Genomic DNA, 11922 nt, shown 5'->3' on the forward strand with positions numbered 1-11922 from the left:
TAGCAGTAACGTCTCGATGTCTTAATACTTGGCAGTACGAAGTCGCTTAGATTTGTTTCCAGAACCTGATGCGGCAGCATTAATAATTTTTTCTCGATTCTTAATAATCGTAGATAAAGTAGATTTAGGTATTCCAAACTGCTCTGCAATTGCTCTTTTCTTGGTACCACGGTCCACTTCATCTAGAATCTTAAACTTTACCTGTACATTTAGAGCTGTCTGTTTCCTCTTTGCCATTTTCGCGTGCTACGGTACCGGTTGTAACTGTAGTTTTTATTCAGTATTCCAACTCAATACGGCTACGACTAACAGAACACCTGTCAAATCTGGCACTGAGTACGTTCCTAAATGCTGCTGCACACATTATTGAATGTCTTACAATGTACAGCATACACTGATTCTTGAGGTAATAATTGCGGCTACCGACCTACAATAAGTTAAAAACGAGTCAACAATAACTATAATTAGCTTTGTAGCTACATTTCCTACATTCATTTCGGAAAAAAATACTCTTTAGAATACCCTAAGGTGGGAAGTTTGTGTTACAGTGAAATTTAATTGCGCTAGGAACTGAAACAGAGTTCATAATTCGCCTTAACCGAAATTCGTGTTAACCGATAAAACATACCATAAGAACTAATGTATTCCTGGTGGGACCAATATTTTTTTCGCGTTAACCGCGAGTTCGTCTTCTGCGAGTTCGCGCTAACGAGGTTATACTGTATTTTGATAGCTCTGTGAGTGACGATACCAAAACGAGAGAAGAGAGGAAAAAATTGAGCTATTAGCTCAGACATCAGAACTCTTCAGATGTCAAGCGTTCTACATACCTGGGGAGAACGTGTACATTGACGAAATACTTATAGGTTTCAGAGGTAGGTGCAAATTCAGAACGTGTGGCATAAAAGTGCAATGTCTAACTGATTCTAGGAATAAAATATTTACAGTGTGTATTTTTAATAAGACATCTCAGTCTGTCTGGAGACTATCCCAACCACTGCTCAAAACAAACGTAAGTGCAACCAGTGATAACTGGTTTTATCAGAACCACTTATGCAACATCTGTAAGAAATGGATTGGTGTATGTTGGTGCAACAACGACAACACAACAAAAAATACTATACCAGAAGGGCTGCCAATACGTCGATTTCCTAAAGCGATGACTCTTCTTTCCATTGATCCGAAAAAAGAGGAGAGCCACAATATTGGCGTCATCTATGCATGACTGCAGAGGTATAGGTAAGGAAACAGGAAAAGAGGAACTAGTTGCATATTACAACAATACCAAGGGAGGTGTAGACGCCCAAGATGAAAAATACACCACATACAGGGTGTCCCATCTATCTTGTCCACCCAAAATATCTCTGGAACAATAACAGCTATTGAGAAACGACTTTCACCGGTATCAATGTAGGGCTGGGGCCCATGAATGTACATATTTGGAAACATTCTAAAACGAAAGCATATGTGTTTTTTAACACAAACTTGTGTTTTTTTTAATGGACCTCCTATATTTTTTCTCCAGCAATCCATAGCATGACAAAGCACATACACAATGGCGTTGATTGCATCACAATATTCCCATTACATCCCGAGATATTGAGACGCGAAGTTGACGCTTGAAACACCCGACATGCGCTGCTAGCGCACGTCCTGAGGCTCAGGCGTGAACCCCATGCTGCCCGTAATCGCGATGTGATTGACATGTGTAATCACACCTCCATATTTATCAAGAGGTCCGAAACGAATAATACGGTCTGCTGCCATCAACTCTCACAAGCACATAATGGTTTCCCTCTTGCACGTTTTACGTATCTACGTACACAATATGAACCAGTACCGATCGGTGTACACCCGTCAGGTTGTCTTATTTATCCTGCACACCCTAAACAAGGTTTATCTAATGCGTTATACGACCCATTGTGTCTGTCGCGCAGGGCCTGGCTCTAGCTAGTCAAGTGCCCAACGTAGTTCCAACTACTGCCGCAGTTACCACTTCGCCTTTTTTGTGATTTGCGACCCATGCAAACTCCTGTACTCCACCACCCTCCGAGCATCCCATTTGTTGTTGCTTTGGCGTGCAGTACACCGCTTGCCAGTGTAGTCGTGCATCAGAGTAATCTAGTGACGGCACGGAGGTAGTACACATCGTGAATAAACGTTGTGTTGTGGAACTTATACTGTACAGTATAATGTACACACATGAAGATATGGTAGAAATGCTGCTGATCTATGGAGAATGTACGTTGACGGGAAATACGTTATGAGATTGCTTGTTTGTTGATAGTACTGTTAGCGAACATTATGATTATCAAGTTAATATGTCTGTTTTCTACCCTACTCTACATACCTGTACTTTGCCCTGTTCTAGGTGGACGAAATGCTGTTCAGGCAGAACGACTGTACAGAAGACGATTCCCTGACAAGCCATCGCCTTCGCGCCGGATGTTTGGTCGCCTCACATCTCGTCTACGTGAAACGGGAAGCTTAAATCCAAGACCTCGACATCGTCCTAGAACACGCACAGATGAACGTGCTGAAGTTGCTGTGCTCGCTACCATAGCTGTGAATCCTCAAATCAGCACACGTCAAATTGAACGTGAAGTTGGTGTGTCGAAATCAAGTGCACAGCGTATTCTTAAACGTCATAAATTTCATCCTTACCATGTTCATTTACACCAGGATCTTCATGGAAATGACTTCCGCAATAGGGTAACATTTTGTCGGTGGGCTCAGCAAAAACTTCTGACTAATCCAGAATTTTTTGCACATGTTCTCTTTACCGACGAGGCATCATTCTCCAACGAAGGAATTGTCAATATGAGGAATATGCATTATTGGTCCGCAGACAATCCAAAATGGCTCCGTCAGGTAGAGCATCAACGTCCGTGCAAAGTTAATGTTTGGTGTGGGATTATTGGAGATACCATTATCGGACCTTTCTTTATAAATGGTATCCAAAATGGCAGACAATACTCCAGATCTATACGACACAATCTTCCTGTTCTCTTGGACACCGTACCTCTGAACCGGAGAATGGTCCTGTGGTATCAGCATGACGGATGCCCTGCACATAACGCCTTACGAGCACGACGACTTCTGAACCGTAAGTTCCCTGGTAGATGGATTGGACGAGATGGCCCAGTTAGGTGGCCTGCCCGATGTCCGGACCTTACACCGCTGGATTATTTTCTTTGGGGAGCAGTGAAGGATGCTGTTTACCAACATGAACCAACAACACCATTATTGATGCTTGTACAGCCATCAAAGAGGAAACAGTAGCACGAAGTAGGGCATCCTTCATCTGCAGAGTGACCCTATGTATGCAAGCCAATGGGCATCACTTTGAGCATGAGATGTGAACGCTATGTTTAGTATGTAGTGCTGGTATCACAGTGGAAGTTTCTACAAAGGGCCATTTTACCCAGTGATGTTAAGAAACATTTGTTTGCAACAATTTGTCATTTAACGCATTAGATAAACATAACATTGATAATTATGTGATAATAAAACTAATTGGTTAAACATGTTTACATTCATCTTCTATGTCCTACCTGAACTTCCCAAATCAAAACATTTTTACGTAAACAACGGTAAAACTTTTAGTCCACTTGCTCGTTTCACTAAAACCATCAACATGAATTTTACTATTACGAGTGAATGATTAACTGTCACTTGCGCTAGATCTACAGTAAAGTAAAGTTTTAACGTTGAACGGCATTACCTTTTTAGTAACGGGTTAACGATAAGCGAAGTTAACTTTGTGACTAACGTTGCGGTACACAGATGTGTTACAGAACCGCATCACCCCTAGCCTATGGGATAAATACCTGCTGGAATGTACGGCGTTAATGCAGGATGGCAGCAGACCGTATTATTCGTTTCGGACCTCTTGATAAGTATGGAAGTGTGATTACGCATGTCAATCACATCGCGATTACGGGCAGCATGGGGTTTACGCCTGAGCCTCAGGACGTGCGCTAGCAGCGCATGTCGGGTGTTTCAAGCGTCAACTTCGCGTCTTAATATCTCGGGATGTAATGGGAATATTGCGATGCAATCAACGCCATTGTGTATGTGCTTTGTCATGCTATGGATTGCTGGAGAAAAAATGTAGGAGGTCCATTTAAAAAAAACATAAGTTTGTGTTAAAAAACACATACGCTTTCGTTTTAGAATGTTTCCAAATATGTATATTCATGGGCCCCAGCCCTACATTGATACCGGTGAAAGTCGTTTTCCAATAGCTGTTATTGTTCCAGAGATATTTTGGGTGGACAAGATAGCTGGGACACCCTGTATAGTACTGCAAACTCAGATATCTGCCATATGTAAATTTTGCCGCGTGGGATTTGCCGAGCGGTCTTAGGCGCTGCAGTCATGGACTGTGCGGCTGGTCCCGGCGGAGGTTCGAGTCTTCCCTCGGGCATGGGTGTGTGTGTTTGTCCTTAGGATAATTTGGGTTAAGTAGTGTGTCAGCTTAGGGACTGATGACCTTAGCAGTTGAGTCCCATAAGATTTCACACACATTTGAACATTTTTGAAGTACATTTTTCAGGATACTAGACACAGCCAATATGAATGCTCAGTCTTTCTGTAGACTTAACAGGGACAGTGAATTGATTTGCTGGAAAAATTTTATGTTCACACTAGTGAAAGATTTAATGGAACCTTATATGCAAAGAAGGTTCAATACACATCAAGTACCAATGGATATGAAGTGGACTATAAGACTATAAGACAAAATACCTGCAGGTAATAATATTTTTAGTGAGTAAAGCTTCTTTTGTTTCATGAAAGTAGCGTACTTTTAGATGTTACAATTATATATTTTCATTTCAGTAACTAGCTCATCAAACTCCATGGAAGCACATTAATAACAAAAAGACATATAGCACTTGCCCATAACTTAAAAGGTGAAAGACTTCGTACCATTGCTACCATTTTGGCCGGCCAACATGCTTGGAGTGTTCTAGGCCAGCTTGTGGAAACTGTCGGCATACTAACATTTAGGTTTTTTATTTACTAATTAGATTTTTAATTTTTTTTGTTATTTCCTGAATATGATTTTTAAAATGTACTATAAGTTAAGAAAGAGCATGTTTAATATAAACTGAATCATTCTAGTAATCAAGTTTAACTATAAAATGGGAATTTATAAGTATCATTTTAATATTTGCTTTTCATTTACATTAAATTGATTTTTTTGTCAATCACAAGTATTTGAATTTTGTCTTATACTTTCCTGTGTTGCTACTTTTGGACACATGTGATGTTTATATATTCCATAACTGATCATAAATTTTGAGGTCTGTGAGACCACATGCCTGTGGTCGCACTATTAAAAACGATGTCTGTCATTATGGAACGTAGCAGGACACAAACCAACTTTCTTAGACTCCATAATTCAATGTTCCTAACCACTAGATGACAGAAACACATACAACTTTCAACAATAATATTATTCAGCTTATGATCTTCCAAAGGCGTGGTTCATTAACTGACATTTAGTGATATGTTTCTGATAAATCTTCAGTGTACCACTGCCCGAAATGACACACTGCCATGACATGTAAGTTAAAATACACAAACAACGAAGTACAACTGAATCAATATGTCAACTTCAAAGTGTCGACTGCCATGGTCGCACCAAGTGATACATACTTTTGACGTCACTTCCGGGTAAGTCGAGCGTATCACTATTTTCTCCCCTAAGTTTGTCTAAAATACTTAATTCATATATCGTTTAAAAGGCACAGTTACGATTGGTAACTACAAAGTAAACTTTAAAGGCACTTGTCTCATAACAAAAAGCGAAACCTTCATGCAACACACAACCGCAGCTGTGCAGTTTGTTCACAACGTCATCGACAAGTTTCTATGAGTGTGAGGCGAGTGGAGGAAGCAAGCTCTGCCTGCCAAAACCCAACATATTGACAGCGAGGCTGGGGGCAGGCTGGTTTACACCAGCTTGAATGGAAGCGAATACGAGTAACTGAAGCAAACAAGCATTTGCAGAAAATTCGCCAGTGTCTGTTCCGGCTTAACGGCAAGAGCCGGCACGACGATCAAGAACGCAAGAGCAGACATGGCAGTGAGACGACGTCAGTCGATAGTACGCTGAAGAGAATATAAGCACGACGCCGCCTAGCTGTGGCTGGAGTGGAAGATGAGCCGTCATACAAACGCTACAGCAATGACTTAAAAACTGCTTGCATTGAAATTGTATGTACCGAAGGACATTGATTATATGCATGTCGCCATTTGCTTGCGACACACATTTGTGAGTACGCAAAGTATTGTCAATTTAACTTACTGTAATAAATTCAATTAATACGATTTCCTTGAATTGTTGGCCGGCTGGGGTGGCCAAGCGGTTCTAGGCGCTACAGTCTGGAACCGCGCGACCGCTACGGTCGCAGGTTCGAATTCTGCCTCGGGCATGGATGTGTGTGATGTCCTTAGGTCAAGTTAGGTTTAAGTAGTTCTAAGTTCTAGGGGACTGATGACCTCAGAAGTTCCATAGTGCTCAGAGCCATTTGAACCATTTTTTGAACCTTGAATTGTTGTCTAGCGATCCGAGAAAACAGCTTACTAGGCACCCTATATATTAGACGAGTGGGCAGGAAACAATACTGGTGACGAGGATGGGATTCACGGCACAAATGTCAAGACTGTCCCTCCCGACAATCACAGTGCTACGCTTGTGGCAAGAAAGGTTATTTACAATCTGTATGTTTGCAACGGAACAAACATAAGAATTCAGCCCACTGACAAAAATCTAGTCACAAGGCCCACGTCATTACTGCAATATATTCAAAGACTGCAACAGGCACTAGCAAAACTTGCAAGTGAGCAGTTTCTTCAGTGCTACGCCAGTCCAACAAACATTTTATTCATTTGCTTCTTTGTGGGAAACGTGCGAAATTTCAGTTGGACACGGGTGTCTCTGTCACACTGCAGAATCGTCACACATACATTATGAAATGTTAGGCTCCCCAAGCCTGTCTGAAACTAGCACGCACCTGATGGCGTATAATGGACAAGACATTCCCGTTCTCGCAAAATATACTTTGCCTGCCATGTATCGCTCGCATACGCGAACAGCGACTTTTACAGTGCTACAATCACGCGATTGTGAGAACATATTTGGCCTTGATTCATTTGATTTGTTTGGCTTTAACATTCAGGACAATGTGTTGTCAGTGTCACATTCCATGCAAAAGACAGTGTAGCTAGCTAGCTTCGCTGAAAGAATTCCCGGAACTCTTTTCTGAAGGTTTAGGCAAGACTAACAATTTTGTTGCTCATATTACTCCGAAAGACAATGCTTAGCCGAAATTTTGCCACGCCAGAACTGTTCCCACTGCATTATAGGACAAAGTCGCTGTTGAACTTAAAGAATTGCAAGATAGCGGAGCTATTGCATCCATACAAACTAGCCAATGGGCAGGTCCACTGGTTTTGCTCCCCAAAACTTCAGGTAGCATTCGTCTGTGTGTCGACTTTAAGTATACGGTCAACCCACAAACTGTGGTTGCCTCGCCCAGAGGACCTCATGGACAGATTAGGTGCTGGCCGCTCCTTCTCAAAAATTGATTTGCGCGACGCGTATTTTCAAATACCGCTTGATGAAGAATCTCAGAAAGTGTGTGTAATGAACAGTGATTTGGGCTTGCCTAAATATTTGCGTTTGTTTTGGCATTGCTTCTGCATCGCCGTTTTCCAACGGTATTTGGAACAACTGACTGCTCAAGTGCCAAACTGTTCAAACTATTTGGACGATATTGTAGCAGGTCGTACATCAGAAGATCATATTGCAAATTTGCTTGCTTTGTTTCGTGTGTTATGTGATGATGATGAGGTCCCATAATCCGAGGAGCGAGCGTAGGGGACGATGCGGGAGACCCGCACTGCTGACTAGGCAAGGTCCTAGCGGAGGTGGTTTGCCATTGTCTTCCTCCGACCGTAATGGGGATGAATGATGATGATGAAGACGACGCAACACCCAGTCATCTCGAGGCAGGGAAAATCCCTGACCCCGACGGGAATCAAACCCGGAACCCTGTGCGTGGGAAGCGAGAACGCTACCAAAGGACCACGAGCTGCGGACGTGTGTTAATGTGAAGCAGTATTAAAGTGTAGACTGGACAAGTGTGATTTTTTTTTAAACCTGAGTTGCAGTATCTTGGCCATGTCATAAACAGTCAATGTGTACATCCTCTTCAGTCGCGTTTGTTAGCCGTGTGAGATTTGCCAGTTCCTCGCAATGTCCCAGAATTGCAGTCAGTCTTAGGGAAAATAAACTATTGCACTCGGTTCTTACAAAAAGCTGCACAAATCACAGCTCCACTGCATTGCTTGCGTCGCAAGAATGTCCTCTTTGTTTGGACGGATGACTGCCAAGTAGCTTTTCAAAAACTTAAAGATGCATTGCTCAGTGACCGATGCTTAGTTCACTTTGATCCTGTCAAACCAGCTGTATTGCAAGTTGACGCTTCCCCTTACGGTATCAGTGCAGTGCTTTCGCACAGAATTGGCGATGAAGACAGGCCTATCGCTTTCGGATCAGAAATGTTGTCCAAAGCTCAGTGTAGCTATTCACAAATTGAGAAAGAGGCTTTGGCTATTGTGCATGGTGTCACCAAATTCCACCACTATTTGTATGGCAGAAAATTCTACTTAGTAACGGATCACAAGCCTTTGCAGTCCTTGTTTCATCCGACAAAACCGGTTCCTGTACGAAGTGCCCAAAAATTGCAAAGATGGGCTTTGTTGTCTCAATACCAGTACGAGGTTGTGTATCGTCCGACAGCTCAGCATGGTAATACGGACGCACTTTCACGTCTTCCGATTGGCCCTGATACAGACTTTCACGCTTCTGCTGCGTCTTGTCACATCGGTGCTCAGGATTCTGAATTGCTTCAGTCTTTTCTACTGAACTATAGGAAAATTGCACAGGCTACCGAAGCTGATTCAGATTTGAACATTTTGCTCACATACATTCGCACATCTTGACCTCGTTTCTTGCCCAGCATAAAGAACTCTGTAGTGCGCCGATATTTTGCACGCCGGTGTAGCGTCGCTATACAGAAAGCTGTTATTCTTGTTCAAAACGACAGTGGACAGTCACGTGTGTTGATCCCTAAAGCTCTGCAAAAACAAGTGTTGCAGTTACTTCACCAAGGACACTTGGGGATTGTTCGCACGAAACAGTCAGCGCCTCGACACTGTGCTTAGCAGGGTATGGACACCCGAATGGAACAGATGACGTCACAGTGTCACGCTTGTGCGGAAAATCAGTCCGATCGGCCAAAAAAATTCTCTGCTTAACCTAAATCGCAATCACCATGGAAACGTGTGCACATAGACTTTGCGAGACCTTTTTGGAACATTCGTTGGTTGGTTGTGGTAGATTCGTATAGCAAGTCTCCTTCTGCTGTGCCAATGAACTCGACAACGTTATGTAACACAATTCAGGTGTTGTCCTCTTATTTTTTGCCTCGAAGGTTTACCTGAAGTCATAGTGTCAGACAACGGTCCTCAGTTCACGTCAGACGAATTTGAAACATTCTGTGAATGCAATGGCATCAGGATCTAACTAGTGCACCGTTCCATCCACAGTCAAACGGCGAAGCGGAACGTTTTTTCAGAACCTTCAAGCAGCAGATGCCCAAACTTCTCGCTGACGAAATTGCTTCACGGCAGCCGCCATCGGACACTGCTCCACCTGCTCCACCCTCCTCAGCATCCGGCATCGAAGGAAGGCCGCAAGTATCCCTCGCGCCGTATGATATTGTGTTTTACAGGGATTTTAGCGGCAGCAGACGGTGAGCGCGAGGCAAGATCGTCCGTCGACTTGGCTCTATCACGTATCTCATTTCAGGTCCAGACGGATTGCAGCGCCGACATCACAATCAACTTCGCGATTGTCATGTACACGGTGATCTTTCTGTGTCTCTTCCCCCAGATTCACAGATCCCGAGGACGCCGCGGCCACAGCAGCCGCCAGAAGGTATTATCACGACACCGCGGGAAGACCCCACGGAGACCGGACCTTCGCCTCTTCCGCCTCCTCTCGTCCTACGGATGGGGCTAGACCCGCCCACACCACAGCAGCCGACGCCTTCTACACCTGGTTATTGGCCTCAGGGGGTGGACGCGTAACCTTCTGGTCGTTTTCCGGGGGACGTTTCCGCCAGAGCGAAGACCAGATGGCGGGATACGACCGGAAGGTCGACGTCCTCTGCAATTACAGCTTCCGGTCCAGCGAAGCGTCCACACTCCTGCCTCCCCCTCCGTTGTCGCGCTCCCTACAGGATGACGGACCGTCGCTTTGGGAGGGAGGAATGTTCAGCGTAAAGCTAAGCGCAAATTGAGACACGTACAGCCCATGTGACGTGACACGACAACACAGCGCACTTTCCGCACATGTTACTCGGGCCCTGCGCGTATTGAGACGCGTTCACATAATTCGCACGCGCCAACTGGCCACGCTCTCCACTGACAGAATCTAAGCGCGAGCACCCTGTAATCTTTCTCAAACGAAACTGTTCAGTAAAAATACAGGCTGTACATAAAGTGCGGGAACGCTTTCAATTATTTATTGCACAAGAACCAAACGTTGTACAGATACCATACTTATGTCATTTTGAAGAGAAATCCTGTAAGTTTTTTTTTTTTTTCCATGTATACCGCCACAGCGTAGTTTGGTAATTTGCCGAAAGTCAGCGCTAGTCACAAACATGGCCGTGCTACAAAGGGGGCATCTGTTTCATGAAATGGCCTCCCCGATCACCTGATCTCACTCCGTGTGACTTATTTCTGTGGGGACACATTAAAGATCTGGTGTGTGTACCGCCTCTACCACGTGATGCAGCAGAGCTCCAGGAGAGAATACTGGAAGCGACTGCCACAGTCGACAATGCTATGCTGGGACGGGTATGGCAAGAATTCGATTACCGTATTGACGTCTGCCGGGTCACTAATGGTTTGCATATCGAATGTTTGTAAAAATAAATCTTTCAGAGTTTCTCTTCAAAATGCAATATGTATGACATCTGTACAATGTTTAGTTCTTGTGCAATAAATAACTGAAAGTGTTCCCAGACCTTATGTACACTGCCGGCCGATGTGGCCGAGCGGTTCTAGGCGCTTCAGTCTGGAACCGCGCGACCGCTACGGTCGCAGGTTCGAATCTTGCCAGGGGCATGGAAGTGTGTGATGTCCTTAGGTTAGTTAGGTTTAAGTAGTTCTAAGTTCTAGGGTACTCAGATGTTAAGTCCCATAGTGCTCAGAGCCATTTTGAACCTTATGTACACTCTGTAGGTCTATATCACTTTTGCCTTACTTGAAGCATTATATGTCAGCTTCGTGACGAAGTGCTTATCATCTCGCTAACGATCATACTTATTGTGATATACATACTTTAGTAAGACACTACGCGAAATTCGAGAAGTCTGCAATGAAAATTAGGGGCCGCTATGCTTTTGCGCTTGATGTGTATTACACCATATGTTGCTGCGTATGAAATTTAGCTAACATATTGAATTTTTCTTTACACTTGGGAGCAGGTCTCTATCTGTCTGCGATCTCGAGAAAATGGATCCTATGTAGCACGTTCACTGCCGATCTCACGCCCGCGAGAATGTAATGTTCACAACAACCCTAATATCTCCTAAACCGCTCGAGACATCGAAACGAGATTTTAGCGAATGATGGCACGTAAGGATGAGAGCATTTTGCCAGTTCGTAAACACACTGAACTTTCTTATCTATGGCGATATATCAGAAGTTGTACTTTCTGTTACACTTTTTTCACTCAACTGACTGTAATTTTTTAAGAGTTATCGACAGCTAGTGAAACAATAGCTTCCTAGTATGAAAATAAACACGAAATTTCTTCTTTTTTGTTACCGCAAA

The sequence above is a fragment of the Schistocerca nitens genome, chromosome 1 (assembly GCF_023898315.1).
Source record: "Schistocerca nitens isolate TAMUIC-IGC-003100 chromosome 1, iqSchNite1.1, whole genome shotgun sequence".
In the NCBI taxonomy this organism is placed as follows: Eukaryota; Metazoa; Arthropoda; class Insecta; order Orthoptera; family Acrididae; genus Schistocerca; species Schistocerca nitens.